Here is a 13,103-nt window from a genome sequence, read left to right as displayed (position 1 = left end):
ATTTGAAATACTGTTATCTAATTTTATGTAAACTTCTTGGTAATCACAAAACAAAACCCTATATTAGATATATAAAAGAAAAAAGAAATCTAAACTTAACACAATAGAAAATCATCAAATCACAAAGGGAAAGAACAAAAGAAGAATAAAGGAACAGAGGAATTACAAAATAGCCAGGAAACAATTAACAAAATGGCAATAAGGTAATACCCATCAATAATTACTTTAAATGTAATTGAACCATATTCTTCAATCAAGAAACCTAAGAGTGGCTTGTGGATAAAAACAACAGCATGACCCATCTGTATGCTGCCTACAAGACATGCACTTCAAACTTAAAGACACACACAGGCTGAAAGTTATAGGATATAAAATTATATTCCATACAAATGGAAACCAAAAGAAACCTGGGGTAGCGATACTTATACGAAACAAAAATGACCTCAAGACAAAGAGGAGGCAAAGAAGGTCATTATATAATGATAAAGGAGTCAACCCTATGAGAGGGTATGCCATGTGTAAATCCTTCTGCACTCACCTCTGTCGGGCTTCTCTGGTGGCTCAGATAGTAAAGCGTCTGCCTACAATGCGGGAGACCCGGGTTCGATCCCTGGGTCGGGAAGACCCCTGGAGAAGGAAACGGCAACCCACTCCAGTATTCTTGCCTGGAAAAATCCCATGGACGGTGGATCCTGGTGGGCTACGATCTATGGGGTCACAAAGAGTCAGACACGACTGAGCGACTTCATTTTCACTTTCTGCACTCAACAGGCTGCTGCTGCTGCTGCTAAGTTGCTTCAGTAGTGTCCGACTCTGTGCGACCCCATAGACAGAAGCCCACCATAGGAACACCTAAATACATAAGGAAAATGTTATAGACCTACAGAGAGGAAAAGAGCAATGTAGTAACAGAAGGGAAATTTAATAACTCACTTTTTATCAATGGAAAGATCATCCAGACAGAAAATCATTAGGGAAACAATGGCCTTAAGTGACGTATTAGGCTAGACAGACTTAACAGGTTTATAAAGAATAGTCCACCCAAAAGCAAAAGAATATATAATCTTCTCAAGTGCACATGAAACATTATCCAGGATAGATCACAAGCAGGCCACAAAACAAGTCTTAATAAATTTAAGAAGATTGAAATTATATAAAGTATCTTTCCTACCACAATGGTATGAGGCTGAAGCTAGAAATCAATACAGGAAAAAAAAAAAAAGCAAAGTAACCAGTATGTAGAGATTAAACAATATGATATTAACCACTCAGTGATTCAAAGAAGAACTCAAAAGAGAAATTTTAAAAAAAAACCTTAAAAATGGAAACACATCATACCCCAAATTATGGTATGCATCATACCTCAATGAACTGGAAAAAGAGGAAGATATAAAGTCTAAAGTTAGTAGAAGAAAGAAAATAACAAAGGCCAGAGTGGAAATAAACATAAAAAAGAGACTGAAACACAGTTGATCAGAAACCATGTACTAGTTTTTGAAAAGATAAGCCAAACCAACAAACCTTTAGATAGAATTACCAACAAAATAAGAGAGGGGACTCAAATAAAATCAGAAATGAAAGAGGAGACTTGCAACCAATATCATAGAAATAAAAAGGACCATAGAAAAATAGTATAAATGTATACCAACACATTGGACAACTTAGAGGAAATAAATTCCTAGAAATATAAAACCTGCCAAGACCAAATCTTAAAGTGGAAAACCTGAATAAACTGATTAGTAGTATAGAAATTGTATCAGTAATTAAAAACCACCTAAAATACAAAAGACCAGGACCAGACAACTTCACTGGTGAATTTTACCAAACATTCAAAGAGAATTAAAAACAATTCTTCTCATTTTTTTTTTTTTCAAAAAATAGCATAGGAGGGGCCACTTCCAAACACATTTTATGAGAAGGCATTAGAAGAAAATAAAATTACAGATCACTATCCCTTATGAACTTAGATGCAAAAATACTAAAAAAAACAAAAAACAAAAAACCTAGTAAAACAAATTCAACAATACAATAAAGTCACACATACCATGATCAAATGACATTTATTCCAGGATTGAAAAAAGGAATGATATACACAAAACAATGTGACATATCAGATTAATAAAATAAGGACAAAATTCTTATGATCATCTAAATAAATACAGGAAAAAAGCATTTGACAAACCTTAATATCCATTTATAATAAAAACTCTCAAGGAAATGGTTTTAGAGGGGACATGTCTCAACATAATAAAGGCCAAATATAGCAAACCTGTAGCTAACCTCATACACAATGGTGATAATCTGAAAGCATTTCCTCTAAGATAAGGAACAAGACAAGAATAGACACTCTTGCCACTAAACATAGTTTGAGAAGTTCTATCCAGAGAAACTAGGAAAGAGAAAAAAATAAAGAGAAACAATTGAAAAAAGTAATATATAGAAATTTATACTGTATATTACTTTTTTCTATACACCAACAATGAACTATTAGAAAAAATTAAGAAACATTTCCTCTTGACATTTTCATTAAAAAAAAAAAATCCTAGGAGTATATTTAACAAAAGAGGTAAAAAAAGATCTGTACCCTAAACCATAAGAGATTGAAGAAAAATTGAAGAAGTCACAAAAAAATGGAAAGATATTCCATGACCATGGTTGGAAGAATTAATATTGTTAAACTGCCCATACGACAATATACAGATTCAACCCAATTCTTACTAGAAGTCCAGTAGTATTTTTAAAAAATAAAACAAATAACTCTAAAATTTGTAGGGAATTATGAAACACTCTGAATATCCAAAGCAATCGCAAGAAAGAGAACAGTACCATAACGTTTTGAATACTATAACTGTATGTTATAGTCTGAAGGCAAGGAGCAGTTATTTCTCCAATTCTATTCTTTCTCAAGATTGTCTTGCCTATCCAGGGTCTTCTCTGTTTCCATACAAATCTAATTTTTTGTTGTCATTGTTGTTCTGGTTCTGTGAAAAATGCCATTGTTATTTTGATAGGGACCGCATTTAATCTGTAGACTGCCTTGAGTAGTATGATAATTTTAACAGTATTGATTTTACATCCAAGAGCATGGTATATCTTTTCATCTGTTTGTGTCATCTGAAATTTCTTTCATCAGCATCTTAACAGTTTTCAGAGTACAGGCCTCTGCCTCCTCCTCATTTTTTATTCCTAGAATTTTCTTCTTTCTGATGCAATGTTAAATGGGACTGCTTTCTTAATTTCCCTGTCTGATATTCCATTGTTAGTGTACAGAAATACAACAGATTTCTATATATCAATTTTGTATTCTGCAACTGTACCATATTCATTGATGAGTTTTAGTAGTATGGTGGTACTGGGTTTCCCTGATGGTTCAGTGGGAAATAATCTTCCTGCCAATGTGGAAGATACAGGTTCACTCTCTAGGTTAGAAAGACCCCCTTGAGAAGGAAACAGCAACCCACTCCTGTATTCTTGCTTGGGAAATCTCATGGGCAGAGAAGCCTGGTGGGTTACATCCCAAGGAGTCACAAAAGAGTTGGATATGACTTAGCGACTAAGCAACAACAACAACTGAAACAAAAATAAACACATAGATCAATGGAACAGTATAGAAAATCCAGAAATGAGCCCAACTACTTATGGTCAATTCATTCATGAGAAAGGAGGCAACAGTGGCAAAAAGACATCTCTGTTCAATAAGTGGTACTTAGAAAACTGGAAAGCTACATGTAAAGAATAAATGAGAACATTCTCTAATACCATATATGAAAAGAAACTCAAAATGGATTGAAGACCTAAATGTAAGACCTGATATTATAAAACTCATAAAGGAAAATATAGGCAGAACAGTCTTTGACATAAATAATAGTAATATTTGTTTTGGGTATGTCTCCTAAGGTAAAAGAAATAAAAGCAAAAATAAAAAACTGGGACCTAACTGAACTTGAAAGCAATTGCACAGCAAAGGAAACCATAACAAAATGAAAAGGCAAATTACTGAATAGGAGAGAATATTTGCAAATAAAGTGACTTATAAGAAATAAGAAATTAATATCCAAAGTAAATAAACTCATACAACTCAACATCAAAAAAATTAATTAAAAATAGCAGAAGAGCTGAACAGGCATTTTTCCAATGAGAAAATGCAGATGGCCAATAGACACAGAAGGGATGCTCAACATTGCTAATCATCAGGGATATGCAAATCAAAACCACAATGAGATTTCACCTCACACAGGTAAGAATGGCTACCATCAAAAAGGTCTACAAATAACAAATGTTGGTGAGAATGTGGAAGAAAGGGTGCCATTACACACTTCTGGTGAGGTGTAAATTGGTGCAACCACTGTGGAAAACAGTATCAGTTCAGTTCAGTTCAGTTGCTCAGTCGTGTCCTACTCTTTGCAATCCCATGAATCTCAGCCTGCCAGGCCTCCCTGTCCATCACCAACTCCCAGAGTTTACTCAAACTCATGTCCATTGAGTTGGTGATGCCATCCAGCCATCTCATCCTCTGTCATCCCCTTCTCCTGCCCCCAATCCCTCCCAGCATCAGGGTCTTTTCCATTGAGTCAACTCTTCGCATGAGGTGGCCAAAGTATTGGAGTTTCAGCTTCAGCATCAGTCCTTCCAATGAACACCCAGGACTGATCTCCTTTAGGATGGACTCGTTGGATCTCCTTGCAGTCCAAGTATAGAGGTTTCTAAAAAGCTAAATGTAGAACTATCATATGATCCAGCAATTCCAATCCTGGGTATATATCTGAAAAATTCCCACTAGTTCAAAAAGCTAAATGCATCCAATGTTCATAGCAGCATTATCTGCAGTTTCTAAGACATGGAAACAATCTAAGTGTCCATCAATGGACGAATGGATAAAGAAGATAGGCTATGCATATACAATGGAATACTACTTGGTCATAAAAAAGAACGAAACTTTGTCATTTGAGCAACATAGATTGACTTGAAGGACATTATGCTAAGTGAAATGTCAGACAGAAAGATTAATACTATATGATATGACTTATATGTGAAATCTAAAAAGTACAACAAACTAATAAATATAACAAAAAAGAAGCAGACTAGTAGACAAAGAGAAGAAACTAGTGGTTACCAGGAGGGGAGAGGGGCAGTATAAGGATGGGGAATGGAAGATACAAACTATTGTGTATAAGAGAAGCTCATTGTACATCATGAGGAATCTAGCCAATATTTTCTAATAGCTGAAAATGGAAAGTAGCTTTTAAAATTGAACAAAATAAATATTTAAAAAGGCAATCAGCCATGAATATAATTAGAACTTAAAAAATAAGATCAATAAAAGTTACAAAACAAAAAAAACCTCCTCTGCTGCTGTTATTCACAAGTGACATGCATTGGTTGCATGATCTTGGCAAGACATCTTTACTTTTCACTAAATGGGATCAGTAATAAATGGTGGAATGGGTTCATTGAGGTAATATATGTGAATGATCTGTAGAATGTTATATCACACAGTTGGCTCCTATGACTTTTATTGTTTTTAGTTGTAAATAACATGGCTTTCTGACTTTTTAGGATTCCTTATGTCTATATAGGACTCTAAAATTGCAAATGATTTTTAGTATGTTGCATGTGCCAGACACACTACTAAGTACCTTATAAATACTAATTCAGTTAATCCTCATATCCATTTTATTACAAAATAAATCCTATTATTACCATCTTCACTTTCAGATTAAGAATGTAAGGTAAAGTGAAGTTAAATAGCATTATTGTGGTTCAGTTGCTCAGATGTGTCTGACTCTTTGCAACCCCCTGGACTGCAGCATGCCAGGCTTCCCTGTCCTTCACCATTAAAACCACATGACTAGGAAGTAGTGCCATATTTGGAAAATAATGGCCTCATTCTAGGAAATTCTAATTCTTGGCTAAAACTCCACCTATCTAACTTACCTTTGACCCATGAGATATAAATTCTATGAGGAAAAAAAAAAGAGATAGCAAAGCTGAATGCATCACACTTCTTGATCTTAAACTCCACTACAAAGTACAGTAATCAAACAGCATGGCATTAGCATAAAACATATAGATAGGTCAATAGAAGAAAATAGAGAGCTCAGGAGAAAAACCACGTATGTATGGTCAATTAATGACAAAAGAACCAAAAATATACAGTGGTGAAACAGCAATCTCTTTAATTAATGATGTTAAAACTGGACAGCCACTTATAAAACAAACTGGACTACTCTCTTACACCATACACAAAAATTAACTCAAATGAATCGAAGAACCTAATGTAAGACCTGAAATCTTAAAACTCCTAGAGGAAAATATGAATGGTAAGCTACTTGACTTAGATTTGATGATTTGTTTTTGGATTTAATACCAAAAGCAAAGGCAACAAAAGCCAAAACAAACAACTGTGACAGTATTAAACTAGCTTCTGTACAGCAAAGAAAACTGAAAACAAAATAAGAATACAATCAATGAATGGAAGAAAATATTTGGAAATCATATATTTGATAATAAGTTAATATCCAAATATACAAACTCATACAACTCAATAGCAAAATCAAACAATTTGATTAAAATTGGGCAGAGGTCCTGAATAGACACTTCTCCAAAGAAGAAACACAGATGGCTAGGCTTATGGATACATGAGAAGAGGCACAGTGTCACTAATTATTAGGGAAATGAGAATCAGAATCACAGTGAGATATTACCTCACACTTATTAGAATGGCTACTATTAAAAGGACAACAGAGAAGTTTTGGAAGGTATATGGAGAAAACAAAATCTCTTGCACTGTTGGTGGGAATGAAATTTGGTGCAGCCATCATAGAAAACAGAATGCAGATTCTTCAAAAAACGGTAGTTATCCAAAGGAAACAAAAACAAAAAATGAAAAGTTATATGAACCTCTATGTTTACTGCACCATTGTTTACAGTACTCAAGACATGGAAATAGCTTGTGTCTATCAATGAATGAATGGATAAAGAGATGGGATACACACACACACACACACACACACACACCATAATGGAATATTATACATTCATAAAAAAGAACAAAATCTTGCCATTTATGAGAACATGCGTGGACCTTGAAGGCATTATGGTAGGTGAAATAAGTTGAACAGTGAAACAGTATATGATCTCATTTATATGTAAAAGCTAAAAACCAACAAACCAGTAAACAAACTCCAGATTCACAGGTAATACAGATTGGTGGTTTCCAGAGGAATATGGTAGGTGGTGGATTAAGTGGATAAAGAACGACCAAAGGTACAAACTTTTATATAGTAAATTATTCATGGGGATGTAATGCACAGTATAGTGACTACAGTTAACAATCCTGTATTATACATTTTAAAGTTGCTAAGAGAGCAATTTTAAACGTTCTCACAAGAAAAAAAACAAGAAACTATGTGTGGTGATGGATGTTAACTAGTCATATTAACATTTGTGGTAATCATTTCTGCAATATATACAAAAATCAAGTCAAAAGGTTATACATCTGAAACTGATACAATTTTATGTCAACTGTATCTCAATAAGAAAGTCATCACTAGGCCAAATGATTATTCCACACATGAAGCACAAGTTTTTCTACTTAAGGAAAATAATTTTAGAGCATACTTGAAATTCTTTAGATAAATATACTCTTTAATAAAGGTTTAACTCAGTTTAGAACAAAGTACTAGAATGATTTTCTAGATTAAGGTATTTTATATCACAATATGAAAAAATAACTTGCTCAAGGGGAGCACCCACTTGAAGAGATTGTAGGACAAAATTTTCAAAGTTGAAGCCAGTTTTTTACATAGGAAATGCGACGTTTAGAAATTTATAATTTATACGCATGATATTTTAAAAAATCAAATGGTCCATTTGTCAGAATGTTCTATTCAAAGAGCCATCTATTTGTGGAAAAAATGCTGTGATATGGATTGAATGTTGTAGTTAAATATTTTGGTAAATGTATACACACTAGTTACTGCTAAAATATGTGAATGATTCCTGGGTTTAATTTTTATTTGTTCATTTTAAGATGCAATACTGTGCTTTTATTATGTAATGCACATCTGACAGAGCACTTATATTTCAGTGATAATTTAATTTTTTTTTTTTTACTTTGAATTGGATAGCTTTTATAAAGAAGTACCATTTAGGAAAAGTACAAGTATTCCAGGAAAGACACTGTATATAACATTTGGTTTTAAAGTATGCATCTTGCAATATTATAATAGTTTAAACATTAAAATAATTTGTATACCTACTTTTATAATGAAAAAGAATTTTATTCCATCATACTTAAATAAGAACATTGTCATTTATAAATTTATCAACAATAGTCAAGTATTTTACACATATAGGGAAATAAACTACAAGAAAACTAATGAATACCCTCAGAAAATTTTCCCAGAGTAATTTTCCTTCACATTTTTTCACTGTAGACAAGCACTTAAACAATAACATCATTAAAATCTTATACTCAATGTAAATGGAGAAACCCTTTACATTTAAGACTTAGGTGGTTTATCACTTTCAGGTCTTAAGGCAAAAGAAACAGGCTATTATTTTTGTCTTACAGTAAAGAAGTTTTAATGGCACATTCTAACAGGAATTCCCCTTTGAAAAACAAATCAAAACGGCCAACCATTTATATTTACTTTAATACCACCCTGACTGATAATTCCTCCTTTGCAAAATTCTGGTGCACTAAACATACCTCTGTATATCTATTAAAAAACATAAAACTTTAAGACTTAATGATGTGAATACTTTCATCCTGGGTATAATAATGTTGTCTGGGGCAGGGGTAGGGACTTAGAAGATACAGGGACAATAATGTTAGTGATAGGGGAGAGTATCAGCTGTATTTCTCAAGGGATGCCTCAGAATTTCTAGGAGATATTTTGGAAGCAAGAGATTCATTTTGAAGCCATTTGTCTTTTTAACAATACATATATATTTTGTGGCCTAGAGGAGAATGGTGATTTGGGATAGTGGCTAAAGTCAGCCTTTACCACTTAGAATCTTGTAACGCAACGTTAGGAGAGATAAGGAATCTGAATCTTGACACTGCAAGCTATGTAGAAAGGAGCTGGGGTTTGTAAAGGACAGTATTCATTCAAGGTAGACTTTCATTATGTGATCTCTGGAATGACAACATCATGATCAGAGCTAAGGCTAAATAAAGCTTCTTATTGAGAAAGGAATTTGAAAATTTCTCCTCATTGCATATAGGTTAACTGTTTCTCAAAATACTTATTTTTAAAATTTTGCTTCTTTTTGAAGTTCTATAAGATCAATCATTAACCCCTAGTAACACAGTTTCAAAAGGGATGTTTAACATCTAGATGGCAAACTGGGCATGTTTACTTAGCTTCAGGTTTTCCTCTAATTCTACTAAATTAAAAAGTTTAAAAATATGAACATGATTTAATTTCTGCAAAGTGAAGGAGAAGTTTGTGGGCTATTCAATAAAGGATGAGACATTTTAATGTAGTTCTCTGGGAAGAAAAACTTAGGGAATGATTGAGGGTGAGGTGGGACAGACATGGTTGCAAGTGGGTTTTGGAGGAGGAAGAAAAGGTGTGTCATTGGAACCCCTAAGATGCTCTTATGTCTGTGAAGTTTAGAAGTGGGAAGCAGGCAGAAAAGAGTGACATTCGTCAAAATATCACAGCAAATTTGATAAAGGTAAAGCTTTGAATGTATATATTTGGTGTTCCAGAATAAAGAATATACAATAAATGATTAGGAAGAGAACCTGTCAAAGAATAAACAGTTTTAAGGGATGCGGAGATTAAAACACACACACACACACAATAACAAAGAAAAATTGGTGTGAGTTTGGAGGTATAAGAGTTTCTAACTGATAGGAAGCCTATTCTAAAATAAGACCTGTGAATTGGCGTGGCTTGCCTGCTCACACTACACTCCAATCAGGGAGATAGCATTAAAGAAAGTGATTCCTTCCCTAACACGGGAAAGGAAATAGTCACCCAAGTCTAGGGAGCACAGAGTCCCATTAAGGAGGAAAACTACAAGACACATATTAGTCAAATTAATTAAAAAAATAAATACAAAGAAGAAATATTAAAAGCCACAAGGAAAAAGCAGCAAGTAACATACAAGGGAAATCTCATTTGGTTATCAGACGATTTTTCAGCAGAAGTTCTGAAGGCCAGAAGGGAGTGGCAGGATGTGTTCAAAATTATAAAAGAGAGAAAGATACAACCATGAATACTTTATCCAGCAAAGCTCTAGCTCAGAGTCAACAGTCAGTTCAGTCACTCAGTCATGTCTGACTCTTTGCAACCCCATGGACTACAGCATTTCATGCTTCCCTGTCCATTACCAGCTCCCGGAGCATACTCAAACTCATGTCCATCGAGTCAGTGATGCCATCCAATGATCACATCCTCTGTCTCTTCTCCTTCTCCCACTTTTCCTCACACCTTCAATCTTTCCCACCACCAGGGTCTTTTTCAACTAGTCAGTTCTTCACATCAAAGTGGTCAAAGTATTGGAATTTCAGCTTCAACATCAGTCCTTCCAATGAATATTCAGGACTGATTTCCTTTAGGATTGACTGGCTGAAATCCCTTGCAGTTCAAGGGACCCTCGAGTCTTCTTCAACACTGCAGTTTGAAACCATCAATTCTTTGGTGCTCAGCTTTCTTTATAGTCCAACTCTCACATCCATACATGACTACTGTAAAAAACATAGCCTTGACTAGACAGACGTTTGTTGGCAAAGTAATGTCTCTGCTTTAAAAATATGCTTTAAAATATGCTGTCTAGGTTGGTCATAGCTTTTCGTTCAAGGACCAAGGGTCTTTTAATTTCATGGCTGAAGTCACCATCTGCAGTGATTTTGGAGCTCAAAATAATTAATAATAATAATAATAATAAAAGTCTCTCACTGTTTCCACTGTTTCCCCATCTATTTGCCATGAAGTGACAGGACCGGATGCCATGATCTTAGTTTTATGAATGTTTAAGCCAAACTTTTTCACTCTCCTTTTTCACCTTCATCAAGAGGCTCTTTAGTTTTTCTTCACTGTCTGCCATAAGGGTGGTGTCATCTGCATATCTGAGGTTATTTATTTTTCTCCTGGCAATCTTGATTCCAGCTTGTGTTTCATCCAGCCTGACATTTCGCATGATGTACTCTGCATAAAAGTTAAGTAAGCAGGGTTACAATATACAGTCTTGATATATTCCTTTTCCTATTTGGAACCAATCTGTTGTTTCATGTCCAGTTCTAACTGTTGCTTCTTGACCTGCATACAGATTTCCCAAGAGGCAGGTCAGGTGGTCTGGTATTCCCATCTCTTTCAGAATTTTCCAGTTTGTTGTGATCCACACAGTCAAAGGCTTTGGCATAGTCAATAAAGCAGAAATAGATGTTTTTCTGGAACTCTTGTGCTTTTTTGATGATCCAGTGGATGTTGGAAATTTGATCCCTGGTTTCTCTGCCTTTTCTTAATCCAGCTTGAACATAGGAAGTTCATGGTTCACATACTGTTGAAGCCTGCTAGGATAATCTCGAGCATCACTTTGCTACTGTGTGAGATGACTGCAATTGTGCCATAGTTTGAGCATTCTTTGGCATTGCCTTTCTTTGGGATTGGAATGCAAACACATTTTCCAGTTCTGTGGCCACTGCTGTGTTTTCCAGATTTGCTGGCATATTGAGTATAGCACTTTGAAATAGCTCAACTTGAATTCCATCACATCCACTAGCTTTGTTCATAGTGATGCTTCCTAAGGCCCATTTGACTTCACATTTCAGGATGTCTGGCTCTAGGAGAGTGATCACCCTATTGTGGTTATCTCGGTGATTAAGATCTTGTTTGTATTCTTGCCACCTCTTCTTAGTATCTTCTGCTTCTGTTAGGTCCATACCATTTTTGTCCTTTATTGTTCCCATCTTTGCATGAAATTTTACCTTGGTATCTCCAATTTTCTTGAAGAGATCTCTAGTCTTTACCATTCTATAGTTTCCCTCTATTTCTTTGCATTAATCACTAAAGATGGCTTTCTTATCTCTCCTTGCTATTGTTTGGTGATGAACTCCTCAGCCAATATGCCACTGGAGGTCAGAGTCAACAAAAAATCAAAAATTTTACAGATAAGCAAAAGTTAGGAGAATCCAGCACCACTAAAGCAACTTAACAAGAACTGCTGATGGAAATTCTCTAGGCAAGAAACATAAGAGAAGAAAACAAAAGAGGAAGGGAAGAAGAAGAAGGAGAAGGAGGAGGAGGAGGAGAAGAAGAAGACAGACCTACAAAAACACACCAAAACAGTTAAGAAAATGGAAGTAGCAATGTACAGTTCAATAATTACCTTAAATATAAGTTGATTAAATGCTCCAACCAAAATACATAGCTTGGCTGAATGGACACAAAAATAAGACCCATATAAGATGTTTAAAAGAGACCCATTTCAGACCTATGGATTAGTACAAACTGAAAGTGAGGGGAAGGAACATTATATTTCATGCAAATGAAAATCAAAAGAAATCTGGAGTAGTGATACTCATATCAGACAAAACAGACTTTAAAATAAAGGCTGTTATAAAAGCCAAGGAAAGATACTATACAGTGATCAAAGGATCAATCCAAGAAGAAGATAACAATTTATGCACCAAACATATTAACACCACAATATATAGGCAAATGCTAACAGCCATTATAAGGGAACTTGACAGTAACACAATAATTGTGGGGGATTTTAATACTCTACTTATACCAATGGACATATCATCCAGACAGAAAATTAAGGAAACATAAGCCTTAAGTGACACAATAGACCAGATAAACTTAATTTATATTCATAGGACATTCTATCTGAAAGTAACAGGATACACTGTGTTCTCAAGTGCGCATGGAACATTCTCCAGGATAGATCACATCTTGGGTCACAAATTAAGCCTTGGTAAATCTAAGAAAATTAAATCATATCAAGCAAGTTTTCCAACCAAAACATGAGATTAGAAATCAGTAACAGGAAAAACTGTATAAAACACAAACACATGGAGGCTAAGTAATATGATACTAAATAACCAATAATCTGTAAGGAAATCAAGGAGGAATTTAAAACAA

The sequence above is a fragment of the Cervus canadensis genome, chromosome 26 (assembly GCF_019320065.1).
Source record: "Cervus canadensis isolate Bull #8, Minnesota chromosome 26, ASM1932006v1, whole genome shotgun sequence".
NCBI lineage: Eukaryota > Metazoa > Chordata > Mammalia > Artiodactyla > Cervidae > Cervus > Cervus canadensis.
This window is presented reverse-complemented; position numbering follows the sequence as displayed.